Source organism: Dipodomys ordii, unplaced genomic scaffold (genome assembly GCF_000151885.1).
Source record: "Dipodomys ordii isolate 6190 unplaced genomic scaffold, Dord_2.0 Scaffold33, whole genome shotgun sequence".
In the NCBI taxonomy this organism is placed as follows: Eukaryota; Metazoa; Chordata; class Mammalia; order Rodentia; family Heteromyidae; genus Dipodomys; species Dipodomys ordii.
Window position 1 is genome coordinate 7,811,346 of NW_012267249.1, and position 12,802 is coordinate 7,824,147.

The following is a 12,802-nucleotide window of genomic DNA, read 5'->3' on the forward strand; positions in this document are numbered from 1 at the left end:
ACATGGACTGTGCTTTCTCTGAAGTAATGCAACAGTATAGATTTCTCTGGCAGCTCTGAAGATTGGGCTCAGGATCTCTCAGGGCTGCAGGCTTCTTTAGTTACAAATACTTCAGGGGTTTGCAGGTTTATTGGGAACTGCTGAGGTCCTCCAGCTTATTTTCTATTGTGTGAAGTTTAGGTTTGATCTCATTCAGGAGATGTGATGCTAGATGCTATGTGCACCATTATCTTCTTTATAAAGAAATGCATTTGGGTCTCTTGGCTCTGTGTAGTTTCTATTGCCTGTTTGTTACATGCCAATGCTCCCTCTCAAAAGCTATTCCAGTGGGAATAATAATTAATGTTATTTGGATTGATCCCTGTTTGTGGAGAGAAGCTAGCAGCCTTGCTGATGACATTCCAGTGAGTACTTACTGTGTTCCAGAAAGGTTAGGAGGTGTGCATGTCAGCAAGGAAAACAGACATGAACTCTAACTTAAAAAGAATTCACACACAAAAAAGAATTCACAGCTCTTTCCCATCTTGCAAGATGGTGGATGAAAAGGGTGAGAAGCCTAACAGGAAGGCATAGAAGCCTGAATCCAAGTAGGCTAGTTCCAATGGCAAGGTGAGGAAAACTACCCTAATGCTAAAAAGTCCAAGGAAGGGAGGCTCTACTGCAGTTCTAGTCTGAGGAATTGGTAAATATTCCCAATCTACCTTGTATTTCAGAAAAGCCATGGAGAAGTGGAAGTACTTGGCTGCTAAATCCAAGGTTGAAAGTAAAAGGAGAAGCTTCTTGCTACTGTTACAAAACCATTTGATAGTGACAAGAATAGTGGTATATAGGTAGTTGTCCTAGTGAAGATGTACTTCAAAAGCTGTTGAGCCATGGCAAAAAGTGTTTCACTCTGTATGCATGGAGGCTGTGGGAAAGCATCACTCCAGAGACCATCCTCATCATCCTCACTGGGCACCAAAATGTAAGAGAATGGTTTTCTTGAAGTAGCTGGGCAGTGTCTTGCTCGTGACTGGAACTCTATCACTCAATCACATTCCTCTCCATAGAACCCACCAGAAATTTGTTATTGCCACCTCCACAAAAATTGATGTCAGTAAGCTTCAAACCCTCAAACACCTCATTGAAAACTACTTCAAGAAAAAGCAGATCCAAGATGGCAGACTAGAGACAGAGCAATATCAGAGCTGTCTGCTCAATCAGAAATACAAAGCTCCAACCTGGAAATTGAGCTCTAGAGTAGATGTCTGGAAGAGGCAAGCAGTCAGAGGCTAGAGCCAATAAAGAAACATCAGATATATTTATAGGAATCTGCTTTGTTCTTATAACTTCATATTGCTCCCATGGCTTGGCCCAGTGACTAACCTTCCCTCAGGAGATCTTTCCAAAATTCTCCAGCCCAGTCTCCAGCCCAGAATTTTAATGTAAATATGAAAGCCCACTTCCCTACCCTCGCTGATGATAGGTTCCTGAGAGGTGGGGCAGGAGTTTTTTTTTTTTCTCAAACAATAGGTTCCTGGAGTCAGCCTGCAACTTAAACAGTCAAGACTCTTTGAGCCTCAAGTTCCCTGTGACCCATCCTCCTAACCAAGATCCTATTTAAGCCCCTACACTCCTGCTGCCATTGCGCCATACCTCTTGTCTTCTGACTCTCCTCAGGTCACCATGGCATCCCTTTTCAACTCTCCATTAAAGTTGATCTGGTCTGTTGTGTTCACTTTTTGCACTTTCTTTATTCTAATACCCTCATGACTCAGTTTCCCAACACTTATAACTCAGGAAAAGGAGAAAAATTAACCAAAAAACAGGTAGGTGTAACCAGGTCCCATTGCAGTCCACTGGGCTGCAGCCTTCAGCTCTGTGGAAATCCCAGCTTGGTGTGGCCATCTGCCCAGTAAAGAGCATAGAATGCTCTTCACATTTGGTGCAGACTTCTGTTTTGGAAAGCCCAACACATGGAACAGTCCTCAGCTCAGTGCAAATCTCCCACCAGCCCTCTGCTCAACAGTGATCTTTGCCCAGCTCCATTTGGAGCAGCCCACCCAGCAAGACAACAGCTGCAGTGCAACAGAGAAATGACTTCACAGGTGAAACCTGGGAAGGAGACCACCTGAACACGAAACACCATTAGTCACATGTTCACTACTACCAGGTAGCCAGAAGGAAGGGCTGGGGAGGAACTCAGCCCCTAGCTGAGAAGCAGGAGAGAAACCTAGGAAGATGGGAGAAGGAACATAAACAGACACAATTCTGAGCTCAGAACCCAGAGACTACATAGATCCCAGCCTGCACCAGCAAAGTGAGGATTTAACCTGCTTTAGACTGTGTCAGGAGTTTGCACTTGCGGGGAGTTTGGGACAAGGAACAAAGTTTGGTACTCAGAGTAGGCACCAGTCTCAGCCTGCACTAGGCAAGAGAAGATTCAGCCTCTGGCCCAGATTGGATGTGGGCGAGCCCAGGACAATGGACAAAGCCTAGATCTCCTATTCATAGTTCACACCAGTCTTGGTCCCCACCTGTGCCTGAGGATTTAATGTCTTCCTGGCCTGGGACAAAGGGCATGGCTAAGGCTTCCAACCAAGTCCACTCTCAATACAAATAGGAATTGATCCCATCAGGAACAGCTATGGAGAGGAACAAAAAGGTGGTGATCCAAACCAAAGTCCTACCCTGAGCTCAACTCTCAGTGCTGAGGGAAAAGCAAGCCTCCAGCAGTACTATCTGGAACCAAAGACCAAGCCAAGAAGACCCCCCAATTGCAGAGTTCCACCCAAAATTCAGCAACTAGGGCTGAGTGTAAGTGGTATTGATCTTAGTGGGGGCTCTTGCCCCAGGAAAGGACTTAGAAGGTCCCTTAACTTCTAAGCAACCATGGTAGATCTCTAACACTTGTGAGGACACAACATGGCCTCTAACCTGGGAAAGGCCTCTGTGAGACTTCTAATGCCAGCTAGTGGACACAGAGGAGGACCTCTAAAAGCTCAGGTATGAATCTTCATATGTGAGGCTGCTCGCATCTTACTGTGGGGGCCTACCCACAGCCTTGCCCATCAGTCCATCCATGAGAGGGATGCTGCTGACCACCCACAGCATCAGGGGCAGTGCCCACCAAGCCTGACCATACACCCCTGGGCAGGAAAGTTCTGGCCTTAGGGTTAGGAGGTATGCATCTAGCTGGACCCAAAAGTCTTTATGTGCACCTCACCACCTACAACATTAAGGATTTCACCTAGACCAAGAGAGCTCCCAAACCAGCCAGGGCATCCATATATGGAATGCCCCCATGCATAGCACCAAGGGTCTTTGCCTACCTGACCCCAAAAACCCATCCATGCTTTACCTTGCTGGAGACCCTTACTCATCTGGCCTCAGAAGCCTGCCCAAGCATCCTAGTGAGGATGACAGCCCACAGCACTGTGGTTCATATTTAATTAGCACAAAAGGCTTCTCTGTGTCCCAGCGTACAATACCCTTAGACATACCAGGGCTAGAGAAAACACTAAGCTGGACCCAAAAGCCTGCCCACACCTCTCCAGGGGACACCAACTATACACTGCCCACAAGAAAGCTAGAATACCACAACCTATTACCACTGAACCTAATACTAATTTTATTTTTTATTTTTTTGTCAGTCGTGGGGCTTGAAATCTGGGCCTGGCCACTGTCCCTGAACTCTTCAGCTTGAGGCAAGCACCCTACCACTTGAGCCACAGAGCCACTTCCAGTTTTCTAGTGGTTAATTAGAGATAAGCATCTCATGGACTTTCCTGCCTGGGCAGGTTTTGAACCACAATCCTCATATCTCATTCTCCTGAGTAGCTAGGATTAGAGGTGTTAGCCACCGGTACCCAACCTAATACCTAATCTTAACAACCTCTACAAACCCTGAACCTAAATGTGTAAATCACAGTGAAAGATCACAAATTTCATGAGCAATCAAGACAACCTGCCACCCTCAAAAACCAACAACAACTCAGGAAAGGGCGCTAGTGAAAGTAAAAAAGAAGAGATGAAGAAATAAAGACCCATTAAAGCAATGATAAGAGAATTGTCTGATAAAATAAAAGGGCAGATCCAAATCCAAATAGAAGAATTTGAGGAGTAAATGAACAAGAAAATGTAAGAAATAAGATAGAAACATTACATATCTCAATGAAGGAAACAAAAGATGTAATCAATATCCTGAGAACTAACAAAGAACTATGTGACATGAAAGGCTCTATCTCCCAATTATAAAACACAGTTGAAAGCATAGGCAACAGAACAAGGGAACTAGAAAATAGGGTATCAGGAGTTGAGGATAAAGCAGAAGTATTAGAACAAAAAAATCAAAGGCAAAATCAAAGGAAAAGAACACTCAGAACATACCAAAGGGACATTCAAGAGTTGGCAGATTAAGCAAAAAGATCAAATCTACAAATAGTGGGGATAGACAAGAAGGAAGAATTCAAAATGAAAGGCATTGAAAATGTATTTAATAAAATAATAACAGAAAGCTTCCCTCAGCATAGTGAAGAAATGGAACCAACCCAGATGCCCCTCAGTAGATGAACGGATTAAGAAAATATACAATGGAATTCTATGCCTCCATCAGAAAGAATGACACAGCCCCATTAGTTAGGAAATGGAAAGACTTGGAAAAAATTGTATTAAGTGAAGCAAGCCAGACTCAAAGAAACATAGGTCCCATGGTTTCCCATATCTGCAATAGCTAGTATTATATGTCTAGGACAAGCAGAAGAGGTCAAAAGCTATGTACATATGACCATATAACCTGATGCTAAACAAAATGAACCCCAAGATAGGGACACAAGAGGCTTTATCTTTGTTGCTGTTCTTTTAAATGTATAATGTACTATATGATTTTTTTTTTGTTTCTTAGTATGTTCTTCCCCCATGGTACAATCTCTGTTATCACTGTATTTGATTCTGGTGTCCTGAATCTTGTATATACATTTTTCTAATTTGGGGAGGGGAAGGCAAATAACACAATGCTGAAATAAAGATACAGGATGACCCATTGTAATAATGAGATGTACAAGACAGTAAGCTGAAAAACAGGGAGGAGTTGCGGAGGTATAGAGAGAAGGGATGGTGGGGGAAAAACAAAGGAGGGTATAACAATGCTTGAGAAGAAATGGACTCATTACCTTGCTCATGTAACTGTAACCCCTCTGTATAGTATCTTTACAATAAAAATATATATTAAGAAAAAGTAAATTAAAAAAAAACAAAAAAAGGAGCTGGGAAGGTGGCTCAGTGGTAGAGCATTTGCCTTGCATGCATGAGGCCCTGGGTTCGATTCCTCAGCACCACATAAGCAAAAAGCCGGAAGTGGCGCTGTGGCTCAAGTGGTAGAGCGTTAGCCTTGAGCTGAAGAGCTGAGGGACAGACCGGACCAAAAAAAAAAAAAAAAGAATTGACAGATTTAGCAAAAAGATCAAATCTACAAATAGTTGGGATAGATAAGAGGGAAGAATTCAAAATGAAAGGCATTGAAAATGTATTTAATAAAATAACAGAAAGCTTCCCTCAGCTCAAGAGAGAAAATCCTGCCCATGTGACAGAGACATACTGAACTCCTAGCAGACAGGATCTGAGAAGAAGCACTTCTAGACAAATCATAGTGAAAACTTTGGATTTAAAAAGCAAGGAATTAGGGCTGGGAAGGTGGCTCAGTGGTAGAGCGCTTGCCTTGCATGCAGGAGGCCCTGGGTTCAATTCCTCAGCACCACTTAAGCAAAAAGAAAAAAGCTGGAAGTGGCGCTGTGGCTCAAGTGGTAGAGTGCTAGCCTTGAGCTGAAGAGCTGAGGGACAGCGCCCAGGCCCAGAGTTCAGGCCCCACGACCGGAAAACCACCCCCCCAAAAAAGCAGGGAATTATTGTTAAATGCAGCAAAATCAAAGAGGGAACTTTATTACCATGAAAAGATTAAAATTACTGCAGATTTATCCACACAAACTTTGAAAACAAGGATATCCTGGAGTGGTATAATTCCAGCTCTGAATGAAAACAATGCCAACCCATGAGAAACAAAAGGATTCACAACTAAAAACCAAAGAATTCATGAACACTAAACCTGCACTACAAAAGATAGTAAAGGGAAGCATACAATCTCTAGAAAACAATCAAGGTCAAGGAAATACAACATTGAATAAAACTTATTAGACTAGTTCAGTAAACACAAGAAGAGGAAAGAAACACTATAGGAAAACAACAAAATGGCAGGAAATGACATATTTATCCCTCAGAGAGCTTATGTCACTCAAACAGATTGGATGATTGGATCAAAAATAAAATCCAATCATTCACTTTCTACAAGAAACTGATCTCATAGTTAAAGATAAACACAAATTCTGAGGAACATTCTCCAAAAATGATCATATCCCAGAACATGTAACAAGACTGAACAAATACAAAAGGATCAAGATAACTACTTGCATCCTATCTGATCACAATGAAATCAATCTAGTTCTCAACCACAAAGCATAGTACAGAAAAGACAAACACACAGAGACTGAACAACATACTGCTGAACAACATGAGGATCACAGAAATAAAGGAGGAAATCAGAAAGTTCTTAAAATTCAATGAAAGTGAAAAGACATCATACTGGAAACGCTGAGATACTGCAAAAGCAGTACACAGTAAACAGTCACATGATGCAACTAAAGCAGCTAGAAAAATAGGAACAAACCAAACTCCAAACTACTATATATAGAGAGACAGTAAAGATTAGGGCATAAATCACTTAAATAGACTAAAAAATTATGCATAAAATCTATAAAACAAAAAGCTCTACTTTTGAAAAAAATAATAAAATTGCCAGACTACTAGTTAAATTGATGAAGAAAAGAGAGGAGAGAATAAGAACAACAAAATCAGAGATGCCAAAGGAAACAACCAAACAGTCAAGAAATCTGAAAGGTATGAAGGACTATTTTTAAAACCTATACTCAAATTAGATGGAAAATCTAGTAGAAAAGGACAAATTCAGGCTGGGAAGGTGGCTCAGTGGTAGAGCACTTGCTTGCATGCATGAGGCCCTGGGTTCGATTCCTCAGCACCGCATAAGCAGAAAAAAGAAAGCCGGAAGTGGTGCTATGGCTCAAGTGGTAGTGTGCTAGCCTTGAGCTAAAGAGCTGAAGGACAGCGCCCAGGCCCAGAGTTCAGGCCCCACGACCGGACCTCCCCCCCCCCCAAAAAAAAAGGAAAAGGATAAATTTCCTAGAGACATACAATTTGCCTAATTTGAACAAAGAAGATATGAACCAATTAAAGAGCACCTCACATACTATGAGATTGAGGAACTACTTAGCAGTCTTCCAACAAGGAAGAGCCCAGATCTTTATGGATTCATGGCTAAATTCTATAAGACTTTTAAAGTTGAACTAACTTTTCTGTGAAATAGAAAAAGAAGGATCAAATCCAAACTCAATTTATGAAGCCACCTACTCTCATTCCAAAGTAGGTTTCATCCCAGAGACGCAAGGCTGATTTAACATATGTAAATAAATAAAATAATATGTTATATCAACAAAGCCAAGGACAAGAACCACATGATCATCTCAACAAATGCAAAAAAAGCTTTGGACAAAACTTCCATTCATGTTAAAAAAAAAAAAAGTCTGGAGAAGCCAAGAATAGAAGGAACATGCCAGGTGGGAGCTGGTGGCTCACGCCTGTAATCCTAGCTACTGAGGAGGCTGAGATCTGAGGATCATGGTTCAAAGCCAGCCCCGACAAGAGAGCCTGTGAACCTCTTTTATTTGGTGTGTGTGGGGGGGTCCAGTCGTGGGGCCTGAACTCTGGGCCTGGGCGCTGTCTCTCAGCTCTTCAGCTCAAGGCTAGCGCTCTACCACTTGAACCATAGCGCCACTTCTGGCTTTTTGCTTATGTGGTGCTGAGGAATCGAACCCAGGGCCTCAGGCATGCAAGGCAAGCGCTCTACCACTGAGCCACCTTCCCAGCCCTGTGAAACTCTTATCTCCAATAAACCACCAGGAAACTGGAAGTGTTGCTGTGGCTCAAGTGGTAGAGCACTCACCTTGAGCTGAAGAGCTGAGGGACAGCACCCAGGCCTAGAGTTCAAGCCCCACGACCAACCAAAAAAAAAAAAAAGGAACATGCCTCAACATAATAAAGGTCATATATGACAGGTCAACAACCAACATCATACTGAATAGTGAAAAACTAAAACCATTTCCTATAACATAGGGAAAAGGCAAGAATACCCTCTTCAATATAGTTCTGGAATTCCTCATCAGAACAATAAGGCAAGACGAAGATATAAAAGGAATTCACATAGGGAAAGAAGGAGTCAGATTATCCCTATTTGCAGATGACATGATATTATATATAAAGGACCCAAAAGACTCCATAAAGTTTATCCTAAAGTTTATCAATAATTTTGGCAAGGTAGCAGGATACAAAATTAACTCACAAAAATCAGAAGCTGTTCTTTTTTTTTTTTTTTTGTCTGTTGTGGGGGCTGAAATCTGGGCCTGGGCGCTGTCCCTCAGCTCTTCAGCTCAAGGCTAGTGCCCTCCCACTTGAGCCACAGTGCCACTTCCGGCTTTTTTCTGCTTATATGGTGCTGAGAAATCAAACCCAGGGCCTCATGCATGCAAGGCAAGCACTCTACCACTGAGCCAAATTCCCAGCCCCAGAAGCTGTTCTGTATATCAACAACACACAATTAGAGAGGGAAATCAGGAAAACTACTCCATTTGCAATTGCCTCAAATAAAATAAAATAAATAAAATATCTGGAAATGTAACTAAAGCCAAAGTGTTTACAGTGAAAACTATAAATATTGAAAGAAAGAAATTGAAGGCAATATCAGGAAATGGAAAGACCTTCCATGTGACCTTCTATGTTCATGGATAAGTAGAATTAATATTGTATAAATGGCCATTCTTCCAAAAAATCATAAGTAACACAATCTCCATCAAAATCTCAATGACATTCTTTAGTGAAATAGAGAACACAATCCAAGAATTCATATGAAGCAAGTGGTGGAGAGCTTACCTTGAGCTGAAGAGCTGAGGGACAGCACCCAGGCCCAGAGTTCAGGCCCCACAACCGACAAAAAAAAATAGACCCAAACATCAGAATAGAAGAACAAGAAACAAATATTGACAGTTATTAGTATTTATAAGGGAACCAATGATGTATAGTGGAAGAAAGATAACCTTTGCAATAATTACTGTTGGGATAACTGGTCATCCATATGCAGAAAAGTGAAAGTTGATGCCTGCCTGTCACCATGCACTAATATTAACTCATTGGGGATCAAAAACCTCAGACCTGAAATCTTGAAATTACTGCAAAATAGAGTAGGAGAAATACTAGAACTCATAAGAATAGGCAGAAACTTTTAGAAAAGCATCACATGGACACCGCAGATAGGAGAGAGACTTGACAAATGGTATTACATCAAAAGTTAAAGTTTCTGCACAGCAAAGGACATATTACTAAACTAGAAAGACAGCCAACAGACTGGGAGAAGATCTTTACCAGCAATACATCTGACAAAGGCCTAATATTCAAAATAGACAAGAAGCTCAAGAAACTAACCCCTCCCAGAGTTAATAAATCAATGACTAAATGGGCAAAGGGGAGACTTTTCAGAAGAAGAGGTAAGAAAGGCAAAGAACACATGAAGAAATGCTCATCACCTCTGGCCATAAAGGAAATGCAAATCAAAACAACTCTGAGAGTCCATTTCATCCCAGTTAGATTGACCAACATTGTGAATTTGAACAACAAAAAAATGTTGATGAGGATGTGGGGAAAAAGAACCCTACTACACTGTTTGTGGGACTGTAACTGTTACAACCAATCTGGACAGCAGTCTGGAAGTTTCTCAGAAACTAAACATATATCTTCCTTGCAACCCAGCCATACCACTCCTAGGCATCTACTCAGAACATAACAAACCAGGATACCATAAAGACACTTGGACATCCGTGTTCATTGCTGCACAATACACATTGCATCATAAAAGCCAACTTGTGGAAACAGCCCAGATGCCTTTCAATAGATGAATGGATCTGAAAATTGTGTTACCTATACACAATGGAATGTTACACAATCATTAGAAAAAATAATATTATGTCATTTCCAGGGAAATGGATGGACCTAGAACAAATCATGTTAGGTGAGGTAAGCCAAGCTCAGAGAGAGAAATGGCACATGTTTTCATTCAGATGCAGAAGCTAGATCTAAAATACCCCATCATAATAAATCATACAGGTCTCTAGGTGTTCACATACAGTGAAACCAAAACAGGATACACTTAGGAGACGAACAGAAAGGCACAATGTCTATGTGCACCTGATCATACAGAGTAATATTTCTCAAAATGAACTCTACGAAATGAAAACGAGTTTTTTTTATTTTTTTGGTCTGGTCGTGGGGCCTGAACTCTGGGCCTGGGTACTGTCCCTCAGCTCTTCAGCTCAAGGCTAGCGCTCTACCACTTGAGCCACAGCGCCACTTCTGGCTTTCTTTTTTCTTTTTGCTTATGTGGTGCTGAAGAATCGAACCCAGGGCCTCATGCATGCAAGGCAAGCGCTCTACCACTTAGCCACCTTCCCAGCCCCGAGTTTTTTTTATTTTTACTGTTTTTGTTTTCTTGTTCTGTTTGCTCATTTATAAATCTTTGGGTGTGTAAGGGGAGGCACAGAAAAGGAGAGAGAAAGGGTAAACAAATGCAGCAATGGTACTCAGTAGACACTCTTGAAAATGAATTATAAAACTTATGGGTAGGGATGGGAGGGAAAAGCTGGAAGAAAGCAAGGGAAGAGGTGACATTGTCCAAAACAAATGTACTCTTCACCTGACTTATGTAACTGTAACCCCTCTGTAATCACCTTTATAATAACATTTAAAAAATAAGCAGCTGTGGAAGCCCAGACACCAGAAAGGCAAGATCTTTGACACAGAAAAAGAGAATTATGAGGTTACAGAGCAGGCAAGGTTGATCAGAAAGCTTTGGTTCACGAATTCTACCCCAAATCAAAGCTGTTCCTAAGCTTCAACACTACATGCAATCCATTTTTGCTCTACCAAATAGAATTAATCATCACAAACTAGTGTTCTAAACCTAGCAAGAGCCTAATTAAATCATTTATAAGTTAAGAAAAAAAGAATTTACAATCTAATATGCCAAATGTTCAATAGGAATGGTTGTTACTACATCCTTCTTTCAGTGATAAGAAATCGATAGAGAGAAAAAGGGATTCTCATAAAAGGAAAACAGCCACTCAGAGTTCATGGTGGGATTAAAATCCTTCCCTATTGGACTTCAAATCAGCCTTCCTCCTAGCTTATGAAATATTTCCAATAATCTTCTCCTTTGTCTTTCCTAATACCATGGAACTCACAATCCATGGGATCAGAGTTATATATTTTTTCTTCCCCCTCTCATAAATTCTGGGTCATGACACAATCTAGGGTAAAGGGGAATATAATTATTTACTCTCTATTCCACTGAACTTTCCCCTAGTTTTGTGTTTAAACTTTTCATGGTGCTTCTTCTCCCCCATCTGAGACTCTTGAACTCTGACTCTTGCCCTACTTGATGCCATACCTGTTTTTTTTCTGCACACCCTGCAAAAACTATGGATTCTAGTTTGTGACTCTTTTCTCTCTGAATCTTGAGTTCCTTAACAGTTGAGCGCACAATGTTGTAATAGTGAACATGCAGTCTTCATGGAACTATGCTCAGAGCACCAAATAGAGAATTTCACATCCTTACTTGCACAACCTATGACAAAAGAACTTTTTAAATCTCAGAATATAGATTGGGAAATCTAAGGTAGAAGTTTGAGGCTTGCCTAGGGCCACCCAGCTAAGTGCTACAGATGGATTCCAAACCAGGCAATCTGCTTGCAAGACTTTGCTGTTAATTGTTAATGTAGAGAAGATAAAGTTGGATATTTGGTCAATATGATGGCCCTCAAAATATCCAGAGAGCATTTCCTATTTGCTATGTTTCATCCATTGTTTCCAAGTAGTAGGAAGATGTGACAGAATATCTACTCCACAAATTGGCACAAATGCAGGCCTCCATATTTAGGGAAGCTCTTGTAAGAGGAGCATGCAAAACTATATGATAGAAGTCCTGGTCTTTTCAAGTGACATTCATTGAGAACTTGGAAGGGTATGAGTAAGGCTACATGAAGGGTATAAACTATATGCAGAGAATTAACTCTTAAAAAAAGTTGTGCTTTGCATCATCAAGATTTATTAGCAAAAAAGCATCTTTCCCATCCTTTCAGCATAGAGACAGCTCAACTAAGAATCTTGAAAGATTGTAAGGAGGCCTTGTGTGCTAATACTTCTCATGGCACGGAGCAGAGGTGTGTACCTATTGATGACATCCCACCAACACCAAGTCATTTGGTGTATGAAGCAGGAAGGGAATGAGTAAAACCCTGGCATGGTTGGATCTCTGTCTTGAACAGATCAAGTTTAGTTTGAGGTGCCATGTTTCTTTTCTGCTGTTAATTTTTAGATTTAATTTTCAAATGCTTGTACCAGGGGGTTACCATTTAATGTGACCATTCATGTGTCCTGTGCATCTTGATCACAGTCACCTCTTCCATTGTCTTCCACACTTTCTTACCCCTTCCCTCTGAGTAATATCAAGTTTCCCACTTCCTTTTTCATATATGTCCATTGAGTATTATGATTGTATTTGTCCCCTGTTCCCTTTCCATTCATCTACTCTCTTCCCACTAGCCTTCTTCCCATTCAAATGGTTTCAGCTTCCTGATATGTATTCATTTTGTTA

General features: G+C 41.1%; 1 pseudogene; it reads left to right on the forward strand.

The window, feature by feature from the left end:
* The first annotated feature begins 627 nt into the window (after nucleotides 1–627).
* LOC105986058 lies at nucleotides 628–11,139 on the forward strand (annotated as a pseudogene).
* Nucleotides 11,140–12,802: the final 1,663 nt, after the last annotated feature.